The 27,131-nt window shown below is 41.1% G+C and overlaps 1 long non-coding RNA gene across 1 annotated transcript in view; it reads right to left on the bottom strand.

The window, feature by feature from the left end:
* Positions 1–1,068: 1,068 nt before the first annotated feature.
* Positions 1,069–27,131, bottom strand: part of LOC120590854 (uncharacterized) — a 155,318-nt gene continuing 129,255 nt past the window's right edge. The window contains exon 8 of the long non-coding RNA XR_005649783.1: positions 1,069–1,199. This is a non-coding gene — a long non-coding RNA (uncharacterized LOC120590854). The remainder of the gene's footprint in view (positions 1,200–27,131) is intronic.

Raw genomic sequence — 27,131 nt, 5'->3', positions numbered from 1 at the left:
CATGGATGTGTTTAACTGGAAAATACCTTCTCTGAATATATTACTTTTATATGCTTCAAAAGAGTTATAAATGTAAATCCCAATGAAACAAGATAAAAATCACAACCTAAAATATTTATCAGTCACTGTCATCCTGGAACAGAATTAGATCCTATGTGTTCCAAAGTGCTCTGCAAAGTAATGAGTTGGACCTTGAGAGAACAATGACTATGCAAGTGAAAATTCAGCAGCCATCAGGCAATCAGTGTCAACGCAGACAGATCTGGGCCCTGAGATGGTTCCTGCCTTGAGAGAATCATTGTCAGGACACTAGGATGCTCCCCTGCTGTGCAGAACTCCTACCGGGACTCCAAAGGCAGTTGACAGGAGTGCTTGACCAGGCTCTGGCTCTCACCTTACCCTCTGAACACAGAAGGAATCTTTGGAGTAGAAGAAGTTCTGGTGTCTGGCCATTAGACTTGGTTAAATTATGTGGCAGATCTAAAGAAGCCCCCCAAATCTCTCATTTTTGATTTTATACAATTCTTTGGAGAGTCTTGTCTCACAAACAGACAGGACTGTCAGGCCACAGGAGTCCTCCACTAGCATCAAATAACGTCGACATTGGATGTGAAATCAATGCCCTGAGCTCATAGCTCTTTGCATCAGAGATGAGTAATACTGGCTGAGTCATTGTTTCTTTCCAGCTTTTTAGAGCTCTCTCCAGAAAGCACCTCATAATGGACCATCTCAGATCTTATTGCTTACTGTAATATTTTTTATTTAATAACACTGGTGGTGAGTAATGTCTTGATAGTATTTCGTGAAAACAATATTAACTTCATTAATATTATCATTTGTATACCATAAATATGCATTTTATTTTTTCGCTATTTCTTATATTTAGAATGAGAGATATTGTTCTGCCCTTCTTGTTTTTGTTTTGTTTTTAAGAAATCAAGCCATAAGAAAGCAAAGCAATTTCTCAAAATTCACGTAGCTTGCGAACTTTGAGCTCGTGAACTTTATGAACTTGGAACTTTTGAGTTATTCATTAAGACAACACTTACCTCAACTTAAAATGTGCTGAATTGTATCAAATTTAAGTAAAGGAAAAAGAAAGCTTCCACAGAGGCAGTGTAGAGTGGTGGTTCTGTGCATTCAGGCTTTGGATTCTGAGTCATTCAGTCAACGACTCTTCACTGACCACATGTTTTGTGCTACAAAGACAGAAACAAGAGAGAAAAGTTCCTTGCTGTCATGTAGTTCTTATACCTGGGTAGGGCTTAGGGATAGGAAGAAACAGACAGACTGATACACAATACAAATACATATACGAGAGAGAAAGAGAATAAGAAAGAATGCCAGATCATCATAAACACAGTGCCAGTCACTACCACTGTATGATACGATCAAGAATGACCTAATGGTTTCCCTCTGAGTAGGTTCCTCATAAATTGAGTCCTACAAGAAAGAAAGAGCCAGCCAGAGTCAGAATCTGAGGGAATAACATTCCAGGCAGAGGGAGCAGCAAGTGCAGCAGAAGGGAAAGACAGGCAGAGCTTCAATCTGAGAAGCTTTAACTTCGGTTGTGTGACCTCAAGCATGTTACTTAACACTTCGACGCCCTTGCTTAAAGGGCATCCTTTAAAAGGGTCATAGTAGCTAACTCACAGAGACTTATAGGAACATGAGAATGGCATATAATTACTCATTAAAAGATAGTTGATTTTCTATCTTATCTTGGTAAATCCCCTGAGATTCAAAGGGCACTAAAATCTAATTTTAAAACTTGCTAATGCCTTGATTTTTTTTCCCCCACTATTTTTGTTTGTTTGCTGTTGGTTTCTTTGAGCAAGGCACTGCAAAAAGAACAGCAAGGAACTTAAAATCACAGAAAAGCCAGATTATGAGTTCCTGGAAAGCTTGTAAATCAGGGTTAAATTTATTTACAGGAGAAAACAAAGTGCTACTCATTTTGGGGCAGGGCTAACTTCTGCATTAGGTACAGCAGTCTAGTACCTAGGGCCCACAATACTTTAGGGGATGGAATCAACAAAAATGTTCTAATTTCTTTAAAAATCGGTAGGAAGAAAAAGAACTGTAAGGTCAAAGAAAGTATTTTAATATTTAACATTACTTATTTGCCTTTATGCCAATGCAATCATAAAATTTAATTTTTAACATTGTCTTAGGAGGAGGGGCCCACCAAGGCAAAGCCTCTAAACCCACGAAAGTCTGAATGTGGGCCTGTTTGGGGCAGCTTTATATATCTACAGAGGAAAAACTGGAGGACAGTGATCTGGTTGAAAGTGGAGCGAAGATGCTAGTTTTGCATCTCAGCTGGCACAGAAAGTACCTAATGGTCACTTAGAGTATGCTATGTAGGTGGCATTGGGTCATAGAGATCAATGCGGTGAGGGAGAGGGGCTGAACCTAAACTAAAAATAACCTGAGGGATATAGCAGCTCGTCTCAACAACCTCTCTAAGTCTAGGGTGCACTGGGGTGGAGGGTATTACTTTACCCCCTTCACCATCTCTTTTCACTCCAGATCGCCTACAGCTTCCAATGTTCCCTACTTTGGCTCTGCCACTCGCCCTTCTCTTCCTTGCACCATCGTGGCTTACTTTCCTGCCTTATCCCCAGCCCTGCCTTTCCTTAGATCACCCAGCCCAGATTTTTACCCAGTTTCCCAATTCCTTCATTTCCCCTAGCTCAGCAATTTAGTAGAACATTCTCTGGAGGTGGTGTGACAGCAATGGGTCATTCCAGATGCATTTAAGTACACAGAGTACATGGGGCCACTAACTTATGGCCATGTCATTTCCACGGGGAGTCCCAAAAGGCCTGGTCCTCTGGCAGAATGGGTGATAAATGCCTGCAGGTTTTGATTTTCTGGACTGTATTTCAACTAAGATGACGTGTGTTCTTGGTCATCAGAATTCACAAATTGTTGTGTCATTAATAATGAGGCATACTGTGACTGCTGCAGTGGCATTTCTTCTTGGCTTGACATTTTGTTTTGCTTTGTCTGCCCAAGAAGTGTCTGGACTATAACAATTTACCAAAGAGGTGAGCTGCTTGGATAGGACTCAGGGTATTGACTCCAACGAAAATAATAAAAGTTTTAAAACCGGGAAAACTCCTTAGAGACTGAACTCTTAGCCAGGGCACCGCCACCCCCACCTCCTGCCTGATGAAATTGTAAAGTAGGCTGAGAGTATCACACCTCAGGCACAACTGGGACATGGGCTTCCTCGGCTCTGAGCCTGCCACCCTGCCATCTCGCAAACAGAACTTGACCTCCTAGCAACTCTCACTCATACTCCACTGGTTGGTGAGCTCTCCTTGTGCCCTAGGCTAGGGAAATTCACATCTTAATTCTAATCCTAGTTGGAAATAAAAGTGGAAAGCGGTTGTATACATCAAGAAATAGGTAGAAGTCTCCTATTCAGAAGCTACTGTGACCTTTCTTAAAGCTGAAATTATTTAAATTTTTTTTAAATGGATTTTTAATTACATAGGAAATCTGTAAGTACATTTTCCCTTCCACATTAGAACAATATACATAAGGCTCACATCCCCTTGAACACCGCTCATTCCTGGTACCCTTTGTTCTCTCCTTTCTGAGGGTACTGGTATGGTACATAGTGCATCTTTCAGACCTTGTTATGTTCATTTGCATCCATGTATGTATACTCACAGGGAAAAGATAGAGTATTGCTTGGTAATTGCTTTTTATACAAATGAAATAAAAAATACTTATATACATTTTACACTGTGTTTTTGCCCTTCTATGTTATAATTTACTTTGTATTTCATTTTTAACTATGCTACCACATTTATAGCATAAACATACTAAAGTTTGTTTTGTCATTCCCTTACTGATGGGCTTCAACTTTTACTATCAGGTGAGCATCTTAGTATTCTTCTCAATCTAGGTACCTGGCCACAATTAATTAATATACTAATTAACATACTACCAACATGAGATTAGAGTTTTAAAATTCCAAGGTGTTATTTTGAAAAGGCAGCAAAAAAGTTCCAAAAAAGGATTCCTCTATTATTTGCTGCTGAAAGCCAACGCAGGGACACCATGTGCCTTTACAAAGGGAGATTGTAGAAAGAAAATTTGTAAAGGGAAAATAAATTGCTGAGGATTTGAGGACTGGAAAGAAGTGAGGCTGGGATAACAACCATTTTAAATCAATGGGGAGATTAATGGAAAAAGTTACACTTTGGGATTTTATAGGACATGGGCTTCATTTTAGCACTCACCCTCACTCCTCATTGGAGAGAACAGTACTGCTAAGTACTTTTCCATTATTCACAGAGACTGATAGAATAGACCCTTCATTAACTTATTCTGGTTTGTGTTAAACTTAATTAACTCAGTTAACTGCTGCTAGACTGGACTGAAACAAAAATCTGTAGAAAGCACAGAAAGTTCACAGTCGAGTTTGTGGTCCTGCTGTGTGGTCAGTTGGGTATTATCGCTACAAAGAGGATGTGTTCAGATTCATGTTGCCTGACCTTCTAAGTCCTCCCAAACAGGAAACCTAAAATTCTACATAGAAGTAGTGCTGGAGCTCAGAGAAAGGGTGTGGTATAGACTAACAGAAATACGTGGAGAAGTCCCCACTCTAATCAATGGGCCTTAAGGTACTAATCAGTCAATGCCTGAGCCTTTGGCCTACACCCCTGGGTTCGACTCCCAGCTCTGCCACTCATTTGCTGCACCATCATAGGCACATTACTTAACATCTTCGAGATTTAGTTTATCCATCTGTAAAACAGGTATAAAAATACTCTTTTCACAGGATTGTAAAGATTCAATTTATCCATTGATGTAAAGTGCTAATTCAATGCAATGCCCCTCACACAGTGAATATTCAATTAATGTTCACTTTTATTAACCTAAATAAAGTATGTGATATTCAGCCACAAAAGTTCTGGTATCTGGAGTTAAATGATTTTATGATAAATACTACTTTTTGTTTGTTTGTTTTTTAACATGAAAGAAGACTTAGATAACATTTACTGGGAAAAGCTGGAAACTAACTTCCCACATCATGACTCAGCCATGATATTTATTACAGATCTGTAATTCCTAAACTCTAAACTGGACTTTCAGAATTTAAGACTTTCTCAGAAAAGATACTTGGCATCATAATAATTTCATCCTGGGTTCAGCTCCTGTTTCTCCAGTTTTCGTCACCATTCCAAGTCCATTTAGCTCTGAGCACAAGCTTGAGACAATTCTTTTTTAAACAAGCCTGGAGCTAAGTGACAGCAGGACAGACTCCCCGAATGAGGCTTTTGCCAGCTTCTGGGCTCTAAACCATGGCCAATTCGCTTCCTCTGGAGGGGGAATATAATCCCCAGAAGGTGGAAGATTATAGAGTTCAAAAAGAAAGTGAATAACCTGTTCATCTGCCTTAGCCATTAACATCCTTGGCTTTTCCAACTTGCTGTCACCTTCTCCAAACCCCAGCGTTGCTGAGAGCACATTTGAGGGCCTGATTCTATGTCTTTGAACAAAGTTGAAACTACAGTTCCTCCCTCAAGAACAAAATGTGATACTTGTCAAGAAATAGTGAGGATTGTTTGCCAGTAGATGTAACTCGAATGTCAGGCTCTGCTTTTGTGCTCTTAGTCGCCAACCAACCACATCGGATGGCCCATATTTATTTAGTGCCTTGGTCTCTCTTCTCTTGAAGCAGGAGAAACAGAATGTGCTTCTAACTGCCCGGTTTATAAGGAGCTGTGAAATCCCCGAAATGGAGTTGTTTGAAGTAAAGTTCTCTCAAGGTCACAAAGGGCCACCTTAAAAAGGGAGGAGCTGTGGCTAAATTCTGGCTCTAATGTCTCACAATAAAGTTGGAGTTACAACTACACACACAGACATTTCCCTAGATGTTTCCACCAATGAGTTCTCTAAGATGTGAAAATAAGGACTCCCTCTCCCTTTCTTCTGAAGAACAGAACGGGATTATACCACCAGCTGTTTTCTTCTTCTTCCTTTTTGTTTACGGTTTCTTTAGCTAACTGACACTGAGAGGATTGAAAGCATAAGGTTCTGTCATGGTATTTTTGCTGCATCACTTGATTCCATTAATCCTGAAACAGCAGGGCAGGTGGTTTCTTCGCGATCCCCTTTAGCCTGGCTGCTTATTAGGCTTTGGGAGCTTGCATGTGAGAGGGAAGCACAATCAGCCAGTGGCTGAGCCTCTCAACATGGCTTTCTTTGTGCCAACAGAAAACTTTACAGGCCTGACTCAGCCTCAGGAGGGATGATGGCTGAGGGCCCCCAGATGCAAGTCTTGGGGGGAGGAGGGCTGGCTCCCAGGCACTGGATCAGCAGGGAAGGATTTGGTTCTGTGCCACAAAGCTCTACTCACCAAGTATACAAAGTCGACTATTCTCTAAGTGCCCGTCTAAGTTAGTAATGACCGTTATTTTACTGCAATCCCGAGTTCCATAGCCCCTCAGCCAGGCTGTGATGGTTGAGAATGTTTTCATCAAATTAAAAAAGAATGCAGGAAACAGAGCGAGGCAGCACATCTGCTAGCCAAGTTGTTAAGTCTTATGGTTCCAATGGTGGTACCGACAAAGAACTACAAGAAGGGGCCAGAGTCGGCCTGCCATTAGGTGGGAGCGGAAGCCCGTGCAGCCTGACCAGGGGCTCCCACTAGTACCCTGGGTCTAGGAAAAGCTCCAGAAACTGTCTGATGCTTAAAATTCTACTGCAAGCACATCAGCAATACCCTTCCCTGCCAAGGTCTCAAACTGATGATCCAAAGATGTTTGAATTTCAAAATGTCTTTTGGGGCGGGAGGGGGCAGGGAGGTAGAATGTCTGAGTTTCTGTTCAAAATAAAAAGATCTGCCAACTCTGAGCCCTATTTCCTGCAGGGAACAATCACATAGGGCTGACTAGTGGTGCCGCCTGCTTAGGTGACGCCAGCACTCTTCCATTTGCCACAGAGGCCACCAGTCCCTCGCCGGTCCCCACAGCCAACACTGCTTGCTCTTATCTTGTGCAGTCTTGACTTCACAGATGTGTGTTGCCTATGTGTGGCACTTACTACATTGTGGTTTTATTGCAAATCGAATCTTGGTTTATCTATACCTTCTGTTTGCAAGTGAATTTTCCTTTTTTGGAGGAGAGGGGATGTGGGATTACTATATTTCTTCTGAATCTACTACCATGCTTGCCCAGTGATCGATTTATCTTAATATCTGACTGCTTTTAAATAAAAGAACCACAGACAGTCATCTTTAATGTGAATTAAGAGAATGAGAACAGGTTGGATTTAGAGGTGAAGAGAAAGAACTAGAAAGGGGAAGATGGACACACAAGAGTAAGATTGAAGAGTCTGGAAAAGGTCTCTGCCAGCAGAGTTGATACAGCTTTAATCCAGTCCACAGAAATATGTTGTTTGTTCTGCCCATTACTTAAATTATATATATACATATACATATATATATATGTATACACACACACACACACACACACACACACACACACACACATGCATATGTGTGTGCATCTATATACACACCCGAGATTTAAAAATCAATTGAATAATGGCTGATTCTAGGCCTGGGGCAGGGAATACACAAGTTACGCCTGAAGTATCCTGTAGTATCAAGAAATAAGAAAGCGCGAAGAAAGCAAACAGAATGTTATGCAAACGGACACAGGAGCCAACTTGAAAGAGCTCCCAAAGACCAAAGTTAAAAAAATTTGAGTAACAAGATAAATAACATAGTATTGAATTATAACTCAAAATATAAAATAAATATTTATGAGTCCATACTGATTTAAATAAATGATTGAATAAAGTAATAAATGGGGGAGAAAAATCTTCCAAGCAGAAGAATTTCACATAAATTATGTAGATTCTCCACCCTCAAGAAGGTGAAGAAGCATAACTCTCCTCTCCTTAAGTGTGGGCTGTGCATAGTGACTTCCTGCCAAAGAATACAGTATGAAAAGGGAGCAAAAGAGTAACTTTACAGTGGAGAAACCTGACAAACACTACCTCAGCCAAGTGATCAAAGTTAATATCATCAGTGACAAGTCATGATGATATGATGTGATGAGAAGAGTGCTTTACTTGTACAGTCTTCCTCTCAAAAAATTCATAACCCCAGTCTAATTATGAGAAAAACGTCAGATAAACCCCGATTAGCACACTTCTACGCAATACCTGGCCAGTATCCTCAAAACTGGCAAGGTCATCAAAAACAAAGAAAGTCTGAGAAACTGTCACAGCCAAGAGGAGACATGATGACTAAACGTAATGCGGTACATTGAATTGGATCCTCAGTCAGAACAAGGATATAAGGTGAAAGCCAAGGAAATCCGAATAAAGTATGGCTGTTTGTTTAATAATAATGTATCATTAGTTCAATAATTTTAACAAATGTACCATACAACATAAGATATTAATAATAGAGGTGATTGGGTATGGGATATATGAGAACTCTCTTTGCAAATTTTATGTAAGTATAGAATTATTCTCAAATCCAAGATGTATTTTAAAAATCAACTTATTTCACATTAAAATCTTGATCCCTAGCTCTCCAAGAATGCAATGCTGTATCAGCAATCCAAAGATCAGAAGGCCACACTACAATTGCCTGTCTACAATCTGCAGACTTCTCTGTCACATGAAACAGGAAGAGAAAGATACCCCAATTCCGCCTTTCAAACCTCACACAAGACACAAGTGCATCTAACTAGCAGAGTGTAATTCACCTATAGGATCCTACCTGCAATCCAGGTACATACAATAATATAGAAAAGCATGCTAACACATGACCGTAGTAAGCACAGATGGAGCCATTGCACTTCCTCTCCCTAGTTCTGAGGCCAAATGTGACCTGGCATTGATCAGTGTGTTTACATTGTTGCTACATGTGCCTCTGCTTTCCTCATTTACATTCCTTTCCTGCTCCAACTTAAGGACCATGGCACAATTTAGGTGTTCTATGCATGCTAGTGGGAAAGTCTGATAGCACTTAAAGTTTTAATGGTCATCTTACATGTTCAACAAAATTTATCAGGCTTAAATTACTCAGCTAAGGGCTATAAGGGAGAAAAATAAAGAAGACACCTCTTTTGTATGAAAGAACTGCCATCCTTGTTAGGGGGACATCATGTGAACACCAATCACTATAACAAGACAGAACTCTGTAAGGATATATGTTAACTGAGCAAATATCAAACAAAATTATTATGCAAATTAAATCCAATGGTGTGATGGGGCTTTGAAAAGGACAATACAAATTTTAAGTATTATTTTTATTGTAGACATATCATCCACACATTGTCACATGTGTCACATATGTCCCCACATGTACTATAACTACAGACAACTTTAAATTTTAAACTTAGTTATATAAATTAAAAGATGTTACATGTCACTATTTTCAAACTATCATAATAGCATTTATTCATTGAAGTTTTATAAACAAGAAAATCTATCTACAATTGTCCCTACAATTAGTCTTTCTTATTTGATGAGCCTACCTAGTAAGCATCCTCTTCAAACCCTTCAAAAATGTCAGTTTTAAATTTGTTCGAGAAGCCCCTTTTCTACTGGGAATTCAAACATTATTTGTAAATGTCCACCCACAAGAATCCTGCAATAGCTTAAAGGAAAATTAACTAATGGAAAATAATATCCAGCTACTTGAAGGCAAAGAAAATCCTGACAGAAGAAAATACCTGGCTACAGTCATCTGCTCTTTGTAGCTTATATTTTATCATGAAGATAATATCTGTTTGGTGGGGAACATACAAACACAGCACCAATTATCTTTTCCAGTTGTTAGGTATTATTTTCCTAAAAGAAAATAGCCCTGCAAGAAAATGTTCTAGCTGGGACTCGAAACCTAAAGACAGATATTAAGGGCCTATTAAGTGAGGACAGAACAGTAGAATTATAGAGGTCATCCATTTCAGCCTCTTAACCTCACACAGAATCTCTAACAGATTCAAAGTTCACTTGATTGCTTCTGCAGATGAAATCCTTACTGCCTCATGAAGCTCTTGGTTTAAATTTGTGACTACTTCTACTTGATAGAAGTGGCTTCTGCTAGAGGAACTGGCCTCCCCTCTGCTTACAACTTTCCGGAACAGGAAAGAACATGATCGTTCCTTCTTTCTCCCCTGGAGCCAGCTGGATAACTTAAAGGAGTCAAGTTTATAGGTGGGGGATTCCATACGGCATCGTGGGCACTGTAATGAAATGGCAAGCCTGTGCCTTTTAACTGGAGGAAAGGCTCTGTAGTTACAGAAGCCAAATATGCACATCTAGTGTTGCTTTCGATTTTTTAAGTAGAAAATTATATAAAATTATATATGATTTCATATAAGGATCATCATATAAAATTCTCCTTAAAAAGAAAACAAACAATAGCAACAACTATGTGGACCAAACAAAATATGTCTTTGTAAGACATTTATTAAAATGCCAAAAGACAATTACTAGATTTTTTCTCAAAGTCTCATTTCCCTTGGGCTCATCCTGAACTTCATTACCATTGCCTGCAGACGACTGCCTCCCGGGCCCCAGCTACAGGCACTGGCCTACACTCAGGTTTTGGACAAACATGGTATAAAATCCCAGCTCTCCCTTTATCGATTGTGTGACCCAGGGCAAGATTCTGGAGCACCTCACGTTTCATTTTCTCTTCTGTGAAAGACAGTACGCACCTCCTAGAGCTCTTGTGCGAAATAAGTTAGACAACGCATGTAAAGTATTCAATGGAGCACCCGGCAGAGAGTAAGTACAAACTCAGACTGGCTTGGAAATTCCTTGTCATGCTTCTCTGGACTCACTCCCGTTTGTACATGCTTATCATTAAAACGTATTATCCAAAGGAAAAACCCGATGGGTTTTGAACAACAGAGTACGACAGGCTCGTCACTTAAGAACATTTATAATCTGGACTTCTATTAAAGTGGCATGAGACTTTTGTTTTAATAGCCGTGTCACACTGCTGGCTCAGGTTAAGCTCGTGATCAGCTAAAAACCCTCAGCAGCTTTTCACAGAGGCTGTTTCCAATCTGGGCATACCTCTGCATAGACGAATGAATTGATTTGGGGGGAACCCAAATACGTTACTTTACATTCATCACTATTTGATTTCAGATGGTTGGTTTGAACCCTGCCAAATCTGTGGTAACAACTAATCTCCTAAGTTTATTAAGAGTGTAGGTTATGGAGTCAGACAGCGTGTGTTTGAATCCTGGCTCTATCTCCCTATCTGTAAAATAAGGATAATAATAGAGTCTACCTCATAGGGTCACCATGCAGATAATGAGATAATGGATATAAAGCTTTTAGAGAGTGCCTGGAACATAAGCACTCAATGCGCATTAGTGGTGATGGTGATGATGGTGATGATGATGATGATATTATGTTATCAAAATATCAAAAAGAACAGATGATTCTTTGATACTCTAACAGAGCTGGGAAATGTTTGTTCAACAAGATATACATCACCTAACATAAGTATTATTTGGTCTCTATTTGGCATGTTTCTTGGGTCACTCTGCCAAATCATGGAAAAGGAATGTAAGAGAATGTTCTGATAAGCTATGTCTCACTTAAGATGCAAATGGCTTAACAAACTGCCCCTTCCAAGGAGTCATCTTTAGCTAAAGATCCCATGTCCACATGAAACTGTTGTATGTCAACTGTAATTGAAAAATAAATTTAAAAGAAATCCCATGCCATCTTATCAATGCCTTATATATAAAAATAATATCCTCTAGAGCTCTCAGACTCCTGCCTGTCACACCATCCCGTGTATATGTGTTGGGGTGGGGGTGGGGGGGGAGAAATTAGAGCTGATCTTTGCTCCCCGATCAGAACACCTTGGCAATATTTGATCTAGATATGGTGCTAGAAACTATAGGTATGATATAAGATTATTTTTCTACCTATAGGAATATATACTGTAGAGAAGTTGCTATTCCTCAGGAATGTCTCACCTTCCTCCATTTTATTCCTGCTTCCTCTGCTTTTCGAGGTATCTTTGGAGCTCCTGTTAGTCTAAGAACTACTATTATCTCCATCTTTATACTTATAAAAGCAACAGGTACTTCTAAAAAATATGAAATAAGCCAAAGAGGCACAAAGAAAATAAAACCTCCCTCTGCCACTTGAGGTCACCAATGTTGGCCTCTGATGTGAGTCACCCCACCTGATTCTCCACTCTCACACTAACTCTAAATCATATATTCACAGAGAGGGCAGAGTCCTTTTATTTGCTTTCGGTTGTCATTGATGCCATTTTACAAAACTTGACTTAGAAGATATATATCATCCTTCAGGTTTCTTTTCCCTTTTAATGATAACTTGTGGATATACCCTCAAATCTAACTAGATTAAATAGGTGCATGATATTCCATATTAAACATGTATTATAATTTACTTGCCTGTTGATTGACTTTTATGTTGTTTTCTAGATTTTATAACCAAAAACCAGTGCCAATGTGTGTGTATGTGCACTCGTGCATCCTTATTTTACTCTTTTATTTCTGAGGGAAGATTTCTGCAGGGACTACTGGGTCGAAAGAATTTGTTAATTTTATTAAGTTTTGCCAGATCATATAGTTGGACTCTGTACCCAGCTTTAGGTTGTTTTTCCTAAGACCCTGCCTCCCCAATGTTCCCACGGGTTCTCCTTGGTACCTCTACCAAGGCTGGAAACCCAGTGTAACCAGGGCCCTGTGCCATGGATCCTTATTATCTAGGCCAGGGCAAGGGGTACCTATTGTCACTCTTAGGGAAGACCAGGTAGTCAGTCCCCAGCCCCATTGCTGAAAGAACAAAGATATGTGTCTGGCATACCAAATCATGGTATCCCATGAAACAATGTTTAAACAGTATTGAGATGGAGTTGAAATAACATCACGACAGTACTAGTACCAAAAGAGAGGTACATTAGGGCTAAAAGATGACAGATGATTAGGCGCCAGTGTAGGAATCTGACCCATGTTTATACCATGACTTTGATGGGGAAGTGGACTTCAAATGCCAAATAGCAATGAACTTCCAAGACTCTACTTGTTCCTGAGCTGTGAACATATCTTGGCTTTTAAAGAGAGTGTTTAGAAACAGCAAAGCTTAATTTGTGGTGAGAAGCTCATGGTAGACTGTAAGGCACAGTTACAGACATGGTGAGCTGATCATTTGACCATGAAACTTCTTGCCTTAACATACTCCCTTGGAGTCAGGGGACAATGAGTCAGAAGGGGCCCTGGGTGAGCAAGGAGGTCCAGCGTGACTCCAGCAGGCCCAGGCAGGAACATGGACTCTGACACCTCACTTCAGCACCAGGTTCCAGCAGGACACGGTTTCAGTTTCCTTATTTGGAAAAGGCAGATGATACTAATAGCTATTTCATAGGTATAATCTGAGAATTAGAGGAGTCAGTGCACTTAAAGTGTTTAACACCAGATACAGTTCATGGTAAGGGTTCAATAAATGTTAGAAACAGTGACAGATTACGGCAACTACACCTTTTGTTGTGGTTCCTGCTCTTTCTCCAGAAGTCTCCTAGAGTTCTATGGCACAAGTCACTCCCCCACAAAAAATGTTACAGTACATCTCAGCAGGCACATCACACAACTGTTGTCTCTAAGTGACAGATCTACTAGGAGGTTGGCAGTGATTAGGAAGATAGCAGTGATAATGACAAATGGCAGACAAGCATGTCTTCAGGACTTAAACACATGGATAATTATGCCTCCAGAGAAGAACTGAGAAAAATAAAGAGCATGACAAAAATCATGGCTGGGGTAAGGGGAATGAGGCATTGTGGAGAACAGTCATGGTTGGACTGGTTCTTAAGAGTGGTGTTGTTCAAAAAGGATTGGACTTGGAATCTGGAGACTGACCTGGGGTCCTTTGACAACTCATTCGACCCCTGTGCAATGCTTTCTAATTCAAACTCACCACCACTTCCCAGCAGGTGCTGCAAAGGAGCAGGAAGAGCAGGACCAGAGAGTCATCTCGCCTTGATTCTAGGCTCATTTCCCCCTTCTGAGTACAACGCACTACGTTCAACCATGTCTGAAACGAGAATGACTCCTGTGGCCATCATGTTAGTAACCACTTGGAAAGAAATGGGACAACATTTTCTTTTGTCTTCCTGCCAAGTTTCCAGCTCCAGAGATGTGGCTTTTAGGATTTCCCATAAAAGCCTAAAGTGGCAACATAAATAAACTTACCACAATAATTATCCGCCCCCTCCTCCAGCTTCTCAATGGAAACTCTTATCTTTCTTCTCCTTCATGAAGCTCTCTCAGATTTATTACCTATGTGGGGCAATTCATCATCTAGGATAAATAATACTTTCTTCCACTGGGTAGGCCCATGTTTCGGGTGGCTGTCATTTCTATATTGTATGCATAATTAAATTTGGGCTGGGGGAAGAAGGAGACAGCTAAGATAATGTGTTGCTTTTTTTCGGTTATATATTCACAGAACAAGCAATTTGCAGTGAACTTTATTTCTTTTCTACATTGCTATGCTCTTGGGCATGTTGAAGGACACCATTATATAGTGTTTTGAGTCAATGTGGTACAGCGAAAAGTGCATGGGTTTTGGAGGGACATACATTTAACTACTTGGAAGTCGTGTGACCTCGATAAGTAAATTAAATATCTCAGCCTTAGCTGCCTTATTTGTAACACACAGTTAGAAATGTCTATGCAGAGTTAGAAATGTCTATTTGTTGTGAGAATTAGAAATACTATTTACAAAGTATCTAGTTTTGTACCTGGCACGCAGTAGGTACTTAGTCAGTGGTCATTATTGTGGCTAATTTCACATGGTAAAAAAAAAAAAACTAGGTCATGTTCCTCTGAAGGAAGAATTTAAAATGTATTAGCTTAGTTTCTCATTAACATTTTCCATAAACATTGCAAAAAATAATATATCTTTTAAAATATGTAACAACTAAGCCTGAGGTGGGAGAATCACTTGAAGACAGGATGGTGACTTTCTGTCTTGGTCCTGGCCTTTGTAAGGTGCTTTCAAAGAGAAATTTCCACACAAGTCATCCTAGACTAGGGAGCCATTCCCAAAAAGAGAATCAAGATGATAGTAATTTGGAAAAAACTTTGGCAATAAATATTGATCTAAGAGCATTAGGTGTGATTGGTTGTCCTCTCTCAATTAATTATTGCATTAGATAAATGTTCACTGAACACCTACCATGTGCCAGGCTTTGTTCTAAGTCTTAGAATAAAATAGAAGAAATCTCTGCTTTCATGGGGCCCCTGACCTCCCATAATATTCCCATTACCAGATCAGGAGCAGAGGCCCTGAAAGTAAATGTTCTAGAATAGTGCTGTCTGATAGGGCTGGAAGCCACTAGCTGCGTGTGCCAATTCAAATTCAATTTTTTAATTTTTATTAATTAAAATTAAATGCAATTTAAAATTCAGCTCCTCGGTGGCATTAGCCAGATTTCAAGGGCTCAATAGCCATATGTGGCTACCCTAACAGACAAACAGAGATAGAGAACATTTCCATCATCACAGAAAGTTCTGCTGGACAGTGCTGTCTGTAGAGTCTTTGCAAACTAAAAACAATGTACATGGCGACTGGCCTATAACATCTGGGTGCAATCACAGTGTGTCCACAGCAATTTAGTTTGATGGAACTGTCCCAAATGTGCTCTCCATCGAGGACAGTGAGGCTGGACATCCTTTGCCCCAGCGGTCCTATGAGAATCTAATGCTTGATGACCTGAGGTGGAGCTGAGGCAGTGATGCTAGCGCTGGGGAGTGGCTACAAATACAGATGAAGCTTCACTCATTTGCCTGCCGCTCACCTCCTGCTGTGTTGCCTGGTTCCTAACAGTCCAGGAACCAGTACTAATCCTCTGCCCCTCCTACTAGCTCTTCTCCTTGAATAATTCTCAGGTAATAAGAAAAACTCAAGCTCATCTGTACCCACATTCGAATTTTCTTCCCCAGGAAAAGCATCCTTGGTTCCTTCCTTAGATCTTATCACCAAGGACCTATTTACTGACCCCCACTCTCTTCACGCTATCCCTAGACCTACTGTTTGGTCCCCCATTTCATTTCTTCCATGGAGCCCCAATCTTGTAGCTCTTACATTTAGTTTCAGATAACCACTTCTGCCTTGCCACTGTGCTTGGACACAGGCCACACACTGACTTTGGCATGCTCCTTCAGAAACCCTCATGTGCCACTTGGTGCCACGTATTTCATAACACCAGGGAATGGTCAAAGTGACTCAAGCATTTTAGAAAACCAGAATATTCTTCAGTAAATTACTATGTCACAAAAGTATATGATATCTGGATCCATCCTTGAAGTGTTCCTGGACAAGACGAACCATATAAAACTGAAATTCTGCCACATATAAACTCACTATTGTGTATACTGTACTAATTATTCCTTTTTACAATTTGTAACTTGAAAACAATGCAGAAAACTCGATACGATCTCTCAAAGTGGAAGAGTGCAATGATTTGAATAATATAAAAAATTAAAAACTTTCAGTTTGATTTTTGAATGAAAGAATTGATTCTCTCATGTAACAGATTTATCTTCCTAATTACTTTACACTTGGGATAAAATTTCAAACTGTCCTTTGTTATGCACCTAACACTGCATAGGAGGAGATGAAAGAAGGATATAAAAAGCATGTGAGCAAAGACCAGCTAGTATGGCATTTTAAAGTTTCGTGGGGAAAAAAAATCACAAAGTTGATGATTCGTGTATGCAGAGCAAAGAGCTAATGGTATATAAACTTATTTGTTCATTTTATTTTTTACATTGTCCTTTTCTTGTTTCATAACCTCCTCCTTCCTTCCAAATGCCTCTTCCACACTCTTCCAAATGGCTTGACCTGCTCATTCTGCCAACCATACATACTGCTCAGACACCCACTGAGTCTCAGCAGATCCTTTCACTCTGAAAATATGGATTCATTGCTCCATCTTCTGCAGTGACTACTTGCCCCTAGCTGTCTCCCCCACTTCATTTCTTACCCTCGTCCTCTCTCTCAATTCACAACTGACTTCTCACTCTCTTTCAGATGCACCAAACATGCTCCTGCCTCAGACCATGTGCTCTTATTGTCCCCTCTCTCTGAAATAGCTGTTCTCCAGGTGTGCACAAGGTTCATTCAGTCCTTCACTTCATTCAAGTATTTTCCTCAGAAAACACTTCCCTAAGTACTCTATTCCCTTTCTCCCTCTTTTTAAAATTTTATAGCAGTTCTCACGAGCTGAGATTATGATATATATTTTTATAGACTATCTCCTCCCCCACTAAAATGTAACTGCCTTGAGGGCAAAGACTATGTCAGTTGACTCTGGCTGAGTAATAAACTTCTCCAACACTTAGTGGCTAAAATCAGCAGCCATTTACTTAGCTCATAATTCTACAATTTGGCTATTTGGGCTCTCAGCCTGGAGGTCCTCTGGTCTGGGACAGGCTTGGTTGATCTTTATTGAAGCTTGCTCAAACATCTGCATTCATTAACCAGGGGAGCAGAAGGCCAACTGACTTTTGGCTGGGCTGTCTAGTTTCTTTTCCATGTGACTTCTTACCCTCTAGCTGGCTAGCTTGGGCTTGTTCATATGGTCGTCATGGTTCCAATGTACAACTGCTATTCATGCCTCTGAGTGAGTCACATCTGTGACAGTTCTACTGGCTAACTCAGATTCAAGGGGCAGAAAAATAGATTCCATGAGAAAGATCTGTAACATCACTTTGCAAGGTCCTACATGCAGGGAGAGGAATTTGCAGATATCTTGACAAAATACCCCAGGGACTATATCTGTTTTATTCACTTCTGCATCTCTAGCATCTAAAACAGTGTTTATCTCAGAGCAGGCTCTCAATAAATACTTTTTAATTGAATAAACAGAGGTAATTTCAGAGGGCCAAGAAATAGGAAACACAAAATCTGCCAGAACACCATCACAACTGGACACTACTGCTATGGCTGTCACCACCGTTTACCCACCATTACCCCTGGCCCCACCACTCCTGTAGAAGATGCGCACCAAAACTTTCTCTTTGCATTGCTGGCTCAAGGACTGAAATCAGCTGGAGCTTCTGATTGTCCCAGCTTAGCTCATGTGACTGCCCTGGCTCTTGGGGTGGGGAAGGAAAGACCAAGCTACAAAAATGCACACATTAGGGAAATTCCCACAAAATAAGAAGATAGATTGTGGAGAGATCAATCCCCCCCAAACTTCCACAGATGTCCAGTAAAAACATACTATTTAGAAACTGTCCCAATGCCTACTTTTTGTTAATTGATAATGATGGCTGATATCCATCTGGACTACACACACACACATTAATTTGCATATAAGGGAACCTTTAAATTCGGCCAAATAACTATTCTTTCCAGAAACAGCTGTTTAGTGAATGAATTATTTTGTTTCTTTAAAAAAAAAAAATCATTCGAATTGCATATAGAGGCTGCAAAGTTCTCTGTGTACAGAATGCTTGCTAGCCATTTATCTCACAAAGGAATCATTGCAATGAGTGGGGGGGGAAGTGCTGTAACTATCATTTAAAGTAGTCATATAGAATAACACGAAGACCCCGTACCACTGTCACTTGAACAAATATGTGCCTTAAAAAGTAGAAGACCTAGAATTGGTTACTGTTCTGCAGAGCAGTAGACAATTTCAAATGTATGATATAAAGGCTCAGAAGCCATAATAGGATCTTGAGGCCTTTAAACCAAAGCTTCTTAAGAAAAGTGAAACTACAGAAAATACCTAACCCACACAAAACTGGGTTAGGTATTCTTTCCTCCAGGATTTAGAAGACGGTTATATAACCACCACCACCACCCCGACACGCACTGACAATGCTCCAACTTGGACCCAGTATCACTTTTTGTTCTTTTCACTATCTGTGCCTAGAAAGAAAAAAAACATGCTGGTGAACCTGAGCCTAAGTAGGATGTCATTCAGGATGAAACTCTTAACTTCACGGCTATGGTTTCAAGGAATCCAAGGAAACTTGTAGCAGGTCGGGCAGTACCCAAGTACCAGCCCACATCCCCCTCCCCTTCCCACACCAGAAACGTCCAGCCTCGTTTCCAAGTGCCAGCACCTGCATTTCTCTGCCTTTGGGTTTTCTCTAACCACAGAAACCTGTTTTCCTGCCTATTTGGCAGGCCGGGAAACGTGGAGAATTTACACTCCCCAAACCCAGCCACCTTCAACCAATGACCAACAGAGTAGTGTATAAATATAAGTTTCATTGCCCCCTAACTGGATGATAATTCTGAGGCATACGTGCTTGCATAAGAATAAATGCCTACCAGGTTTCCCCAGTGGAGATAAAGCTCCAGTAGCCCACAGAGGTAGCTGCTTGATAAAGGCAGCTTCTGTGGCTGCCTCCTCTTTCCTGCTTTATTCCCCCAATCCATCGTTTTGGAGTCTCCTTCACCTCCTTCCTTGCTGACTCAGAGTTGGCTTATGGAGGAACCCAAGCCAATACAAAGCTCCAGCCTACCAACTGCCCTCCTTCCCCCCAACACAGTCCTCCCCTAATACCTTGGTCCTTAGAGCTCCTTGGTTTTAGTATGCGGTCCAGGTGAAAATACAGAACCCCTGAGAAAAGCCTCCTGTCAAGTATGATGAGCTATTTACATCTTAATGTACAGAAAGGATTTGACATCCAGTTGAGTAGATGAGGGTGAAAGAGAGGATGTCAAGAGTCTGGATCATGGAGGAAGGCACACCCAGGAAGGAGGAAGCAAGGGGCTCATCCCTTCATTCTCTCTCTTGGTTTGGAAAAGCTGTGCTAGAGGGCACAGCTCGAACGCAGTCAGAACACGGCAGATGAAGCCAATCACCTTGATTTTACTAAGAAGTTCTGTGCTCTAGCTAAACCTTGATTTCCTTGTCTTTAAAAGTGATAATAATACCAACCTCTGAAAACTGTTACAATGAAATAAATATTCCACATAAAGTGCTAAGCATAGTGTCTGGCACATAACAAATTTAACCATTATTTTATTATTAATTAATATTTTCTCATGATTATCTTTATTTATAATGGTAACTAATATAATTAAACCTTAAATTTTTTATTCGTCCTCCTGACCTGCCAAGGATCTGAGAAGCAAATGGTAACTTTAAAAAGACAGAGCTGCTGCTGTTCCTATGTCTTCTCCCTACCTCTCTCACCAGCGCACACACACCAGGCTACTGACTGCTGTTCCTGTCCGTTTCCTTCCTGACCTGTGACATGGCGATCCCAGGATGAGGGCGTGGAGGGAAGGGAAGCTCGCGTGCTTCAAACCGTGCAGAGCAACTGCAGTAAAAACAAAAGGGAGAAAGGGCCAGTAATACTCATGGCTGCAAGGTTAAACTCTCGTGTAAAAAGCTCATTATCCCGCATCCCTTCCTGCCCAGCCCCTCTTCACCGCATGAGCCATTCTGCAGCGCAGGCAGCCTTCCAGAGCCATTTTTCAAGCGCTTTGCAGCAGATGTGATAATTATAAAATGCACCATCAGAGGACTGTGGTATTTATCTGTTTTCCTTAATTTCAATTTTTACTACCTTTCCTTTAAAGACAGAAAGACACAGATTGAGCCATAAACTGTCAGATTCCCTATCTTATGAGGCTACCAATTTCCTGAAATGTTAGATGATTTAAATTTCCAGTCAAAAAGACAGATAGGAAAATACATTTCAACTCCAGTAGGAGTTGTAAAGCTCTCAAACCCTGTTTTTTCCCCCCTTTTAGTCTCTATCAGCTCAGGGTATCGATATGGACAGAGAGAAAATAACTGTACATTCAAAATTAGATGCAGTTCATCAAACCAAGCCTTGGATGGCTGGCAGTAATTCCGGACTCCACCAAAGATCCCCTTTTCCTCCATCCCAGTAGCATCAGACTGACAATGTGCTGGATGTGGTGTCAAAAGTCAGGAAGATAGTGCAAACTGCAAGTTACGCATCAGTAGGCAGGAGGGCTGGAATCCTGCCTGCAAAGTAGTTTTGGAAGCCAGCCTTGTCAAAACTAATACATTTGCAAAGACCAATCCACACAATTAGGACAAGTCCTCTGTGGCAACATAACAGGTGTCGCTGGATTTTTATTGTTGTCGTTCTTGTTTGCTTGTTTTGGGTTGGTGATTTGTTTTTCCTTCAGAGGGACAAGATGGAGGAGAAGGCAGACATACACTTTTGAACATGATTTCCCAGATGGAACCCTTTTCCTGGCAATTTTAACACCTTGAAGCGTGCCTGGTTCTGGCAGATAAAGATTTGAATGCTAGTAGTCGAGTTGGGAAGTGATCCCAGGAAATAGCAGTAGGGGAGTAGGAGAGCGAAGTGGGTAAAAGAAGGAAGGAAGCAAGCCAGAATATAGTGTGTTAATGTGCAGGCTTTCACTGTGAGCAACTGGGACTCAATCCTACTGGGGCACCTGGGTGACTACATACAGGAACTTTCAGAGTATCCCCACTCCAGGGGCAAGGAACCGGGGTCATGAACTCTGAGGACAGAGCCAGGCCCTGGGAATCCATAAGACAGTGCCTGGAGAGGAGATAGGGGGAGGGCACTAGCAATATCTGCTGCAAACTCCACTCTTTGTTATACGTCCTGTTCCACTCACAGGAGCAGCTGGTGGCCAGGAGCCAAAGCCAGCACCAGGAAAACCCAATTCCAGTAAGAGCCAGCAGCCCTAAAAAAGGAAATGATACTACGAATATGTGGTGATGTTTTGCTAGGCGTGCTATTGTGGGCTCTGGAAAGGGTCCTCTGAGAGGATATGCAATGCCTATCAAACTGTCTAGAAAGGAGCTTCCAGCTCAGCGGTGTGACGGCGTTCAGTGGGTAACAGGCATGGAAAAGCAAAGGCCTCCTGGGATCCTGGGCTAATTAAATGCAATCCTGTTTCTTCTTCCTTCACTGCTGAAACATATATGCCGAAATCTCCTAAAAGCCCCAAATTTGTAGCTATATTCATCTCTTTAATTGCTGGGTCTGGTTCACTTTATTTGCAAGCATGGGAGCTTTTTACCACACTTTCATATCTCTGTGCAAGGTATCGAAGAATCAGAAAGACCCAGTGGAGAGACAGGAGGAAAAAAATGGTCACTCAGGCCAAAAACTGTGCAACTGGCCCTTTCTTCGTGTCACTGAAAAGGTATTTAAACTGTTCAAAACTGAAGGGAGTACAAGCTGGCAAAGCACTAAGGCGTGGGACATCCTCAGACTAGATTTGAGTTCAAGGAGGGGCAGCCAAGCAGCTTGCAGAGGGAGCACTGTGTGTGTCACCAGGTCCTCCTTCAGACCAGAGGCTTCTGTTCCAGTTGCTGAGAGTGCTGCTGGCAGACGGCTCACAGTCTGCCTCCTCTTAGGGAGTTATCTTTAGCTGATGGGAGGTGACATGCCCAAGGGTCCCTTTCCTCCCTGGAAGTAGCCCTCTTCTATAACAGGTCTGTGTGTATGTAGTCCAAGCCCCTTCCTCCTTGCCTCATTTGAGACATCGCTGAAAAACCATCCCAGCGCAGCCAGATCCAGAGCTCCCCGTGACAGGGGCCTTGGATGCAACTGCAACACAGGTCACCTCTTCCTCTGCCCTGCTTCCCTCACTCTCACGAATGCTGAGAGCATCCCCCATCAACTTCCTACACACAAAGTGTTTCTTGGGGAACTCAATCTAAGGCAGCTGAATACCATGTGCCGAAGCCCTGTCTAGGTGTTTCGGGAAAATATTCTCTTGAGAAAAACATGCTAAGGGCAGAAAGACACATCGAAGGTGGTTAGGCAGGCACCAGATGCCTGCCATTTCCTTGTGTATTACCCCACAGTATCCTCACAGCATTCTGAAAAATTAGCGCATTCAGTATGATTAAAAATGTTGGTGCATAAAGTTTTTAAATTTCTGCACAGCGAAAATGGTAAAACAAGCGAGAACCCGGGAAAAGTACTTGCGACTTATATGAGAGACAAAAGAATAATTTTAATATACAAAGAACTCTTGAAAATTAATAAGGAAAAAAACCAGCAACCAGAAAAATAAAAAGGGCAAAGAAGGTGAACTGAGTTGGCAAAAAAATCACCAAATTACAAAATGGCCTTTTCACCTGTTAAATGATATTTAATATTACTCATAAGAAAATAAATGCAAATTATTACTAACCTGAGATGCCATTTTCACCTAACGGATGAATCAAGATCAAACAGTTGAATAGCATGCAGTGTTGGCAGGTATGTGAAGTAATAGGTATTCTCATAAAATTCTGACAGGTATATAAATTGATACAACCCTTTGGAAGGCAAATTGGCAGTTTTAAATGCATATACCTATTGACTCCTCAAGAATTTGGCTTTTTAAAGATTTATAAATCCAAAAAGTGTGTAAAGGTGTACATACAGGGTTATTCATTTTAACATTGCTTACAGTAGCAAAAGACCATAAATCATCAAAATGTTCACCATTACATGCTAGAGTAAATAAATTTATAATAAACCCATCAATAAAATACTCTTCATCCTGGTTCTGCCCTGCTCACACTGCAAAGGATTGGTTCTAGGGGACAACCAACTCTGAGGTCAAAAATCTGCCTGTATAGGCTGTAAATGAGCCCGCCCCAGCACCTCTCCAAGCACCCAATTTTTTTGCTGGGTTTGGTTAACCTGACCATCACTCTGGGCAGCGGTACTGGATTAAATAATCTTTGCCATTCACTGTGCTCCTTATGATAAACAATGGATATAAAAACATATTTTATCACCTTTTATACTTTAACAGATTATGGTGTTTGTTGTTCTGATTTATATTAGTCTCTCACTCTAAGAAAATATTACTTCTAGTGTAATTGTAAATTATAGTATTTAATTTTTGGATGTTCAGACCAATCCAAAGGAATTATTTTCAGTATTCTTCCACCAGGGAGTTTATTAAATAGCTTTCAGTCATAGAATGATTTAAAAGCAAATCTTTCCTTGGTTTGTCCTATTTGTTATAGTCTTGAACATCTTTATTCAGAAAAGTTCTAAGGGTTCATATAATCTATGTCAGCCACAAATTTCTATGTTAAGGGAGTAAGAATCTTTGGAGCAAAACTCTTTTAAAATATTTTTCAAGATACTAATTGATGAAGAAGTACAAATTGGTAGTTACGAAACAGTCATGAAGATTTAGAGTATAGCATAAAGTATATATTCAGTATTATTGTAATGGCTGTGGGTAGAGCCAGATGGGTGATAAGAGTAATAGGGGGATAACTTCATGAATTGCATAAATGTCTAACTCTTTTAAATTTAAGAAATAAAGAAATAAAAAAAAATATACTAATTCCTAAAAAATTACAAGAAACGAACCAGAACTTGCAAACCCAAAAGCCTCAGAAGTGATCACCTGCTTCTTCTTGGCAGGAATAAAAATTCTTAAAAAGCCCCTGTAGGTTCTCCAGGGACAAAATTACAATGGCAGGTGAAGCTCCTATCCATTGCCCATCCACTGATGCCTGCCGCCCCTTCCGCAAAGAAGTAGAGGTCTATTTTATAGCAAGTGTCACTGACATAGGCATGTTTTCCCAATTCCATGCTACACAGACTTCATAGCACTCTGTAGAAAACTTTCCAAGGCACATAAACTCAGAATCACACACTCAGATGTCAGATCTCCGTAACCTGGATCGGCACACACCGCTCACTGACTCAGCCGCACAGCTGAATCTCTTGGATGTTGCAACAAAGGATTGAAGAAGAGATGAATTGTGCTGGGCCTTGTCCATTCATTTCAGGTGTCAAAATGACATGAGAAGGTGCAGAGACATTTCTTCATTTGTGCAGCTCTTGAGATAAGATGGGGAGAGAACCCCATATTTTGGAGAACTGAAAAACCATCCCTCATGTTCCACAAATAAACGAATGCATCATCAATCATTGGTATTTGAAGGGACTTTGGATCATGTGATGCATTATTCTCGACTGAAACCTGCATATTGTTTTTAATTGCTCTAACTGCATGAGAGAACACTTGCTTTGAGTTCAGATAGCAACTCCTCCATCAGGTCTTTTGGCAGCTTAGGAGTGAGTGAGTGTTCTTGGCAAGGAGAATTTCTTAGCTGTATGTTGATTAATAACTTGCTCTGCCCAGTCTCATTCTCTCATCCTCTCTTCCCTCCAGCCCTTCCCCCTTCTCTCTGCACATTTTCCCACAAAGCCCCTGCTCCCTTCAATCCTAGGCCAGGAATTTGATGCAAGGCCTGGAAGCTCTAGGGGGAGTCCATGCTGGTGTTTAAGCCACAGCAAATGAAGTGAGTGCTGAGGGACTGGCAGGGAGCCTGCTTCTGCCTCCTTGGGCTGATGTATCGTGGGAAGTTGTGCCAGGGACTGGTGGGGACAGCCCATTTTATTAGGAGTCAAAGCTGCAACGTGGAGCCTTTCCAAGGCGTCTTTCACATGTCCTTGCTACTCCTCTAATAAACCAAGATTAACCCTAAGTAAAGCATGCTGTGCTAGAAAGAGCCTGTAAATTTTATCTTGCATCGTGGCCCTAAAATGCTGGTCTTGCTTTTGGCAACCACAAAACTAAACAAAGGAGCAGCCACTTGCTTGCCTCTCCTCCACAATATGCAGGACACACCTCTCATGAAGCAGGTTTATAGAATGGGTGTCCTGGCATGGGATACCAGTATGGGTGCACGTGAACATGGCTCTTGGGCTCCAAAACCAATCATTCTTTCCTAGGGCACAGTTCCACCCTCTCAGTACCCTCTGTCCATTCCTTGCCAGGGCCAGCTTCAAGGTGTGCAACCAGAGCAGTTGCACAGCATCCCAGGCTCAACGAAATTCCACACTTGGTTTCATGCTTTGCTGCTGCCACCTTGAAATTCTGAATACCTCTTGAACAAGAAACCATGCATTTTCATTTTGTACTGGGCCCTGAAAATTAGTAGACAGTCCTGACCTGGCTTTACGGATCCCGACCCAGAGGAAGACATGCTAGGAAGGACAAACTCTGCTGAAACACCTCCTGGGTTTTGTTTTTTGACAAGGCTGTGGGGTTTCCTGTCTGGGGGCTGGCCAGGTTCTCACAACTTCACGATGATACATTTCTTTATTGCCAAGAGCCCCTTGCCAATATTTCTGAAACACTGTAGAAATTAATACTTATTGAATGATCAGGAAATTCCAGGCCCTGTTCTGAGCACTTTTTGTGTATTTATCATGTAATCCTCACAATTGCCCTGCGAGGCAAGAACCATCATTACGCCATTTTAAAGATGAAGAAATGGACTCTCAGAGAGTTCAAGTCATTTGCCTCAAATCAAACTCAGATGCAGTTAATTCCAAAACACGTAGTTTTAACCACTGGACCATACAGCTTGATTACAAAAGGAAAATGTGTTCTCCATTTCATTGGCAGTAACATTCATGATTGATGTGTTGATTGATTGTAAGTTTGGAGATAAAGACTGGTTGGAAGAAAAAAAAGAAATAGAAAAACATTTTTCCCCACTGAGTACATAGGACAACATAAACTGATATTGCCAGAGTGCCATAAAGAAACAAGAATCTTCTGTAACTTTTCTCTGCTCACTCTGGTCTGTGGGCATTACTTTTCAGGCTGTTGATGTGGGTGGCTGTGAGCACTTTGGCTCTAGGACTGTGGGATTCATTATCCTAAAATGGATTCCAGGCCTTACGGCTCTGTGTCTTCTCGAATGCATTCAGCAGACCAAGGATGAGCCCAGAATCCAGCACCAGGGAATGGTCTATGATAATAACCATCGTCATCTAATAATCAAAGCCAATGTTTATTCATTGTTATGAGCCAGCCAGTTTACACATATAAACTGATTTCATCCTCACAACAACCATATCAGGTGTTTTCATTATACTTTTACAGATGAGGAAACTGAGGCCCAGAGAGACAAAGTAATTTGGTAAGGTCACTTAGCTGGTAACTAGGTTTTGAGTCACAGCAGTCTAGGGCAAAAGGCAGGCCTTTAACACATATGCTCTATGAAAACTGACTGTCTTCTGTCGAAGGCACTGTGAGGACAAGAATCTAGAGCAGAAGGGCCCGTGGAGCCTCCTGACCCCGGAACCACACTGCCTTTCCTCTCTGACCTTCCTTTT

This window comes from Pteropus medius, unplaced genomic scaffold (genome assembly GCF_902729225.1).
Source record: "Pteropus medius unplaced genomic scaffold, Ma_sr-lr_union100, whole genome shotgun sequence".
Taxonomy (NCBI): domain Eukaryota; kingdom Metazoa; phylum Chordata; class Mammalia; order Chiroptera; family Pteropodidae; genus Pteropus; species Pteropus medius.
The sequence above is the reverse complement of the archived record's forward strand: the minus strand, read 5'-3'. Positions and strand labels throughout refer to the sequence as shown.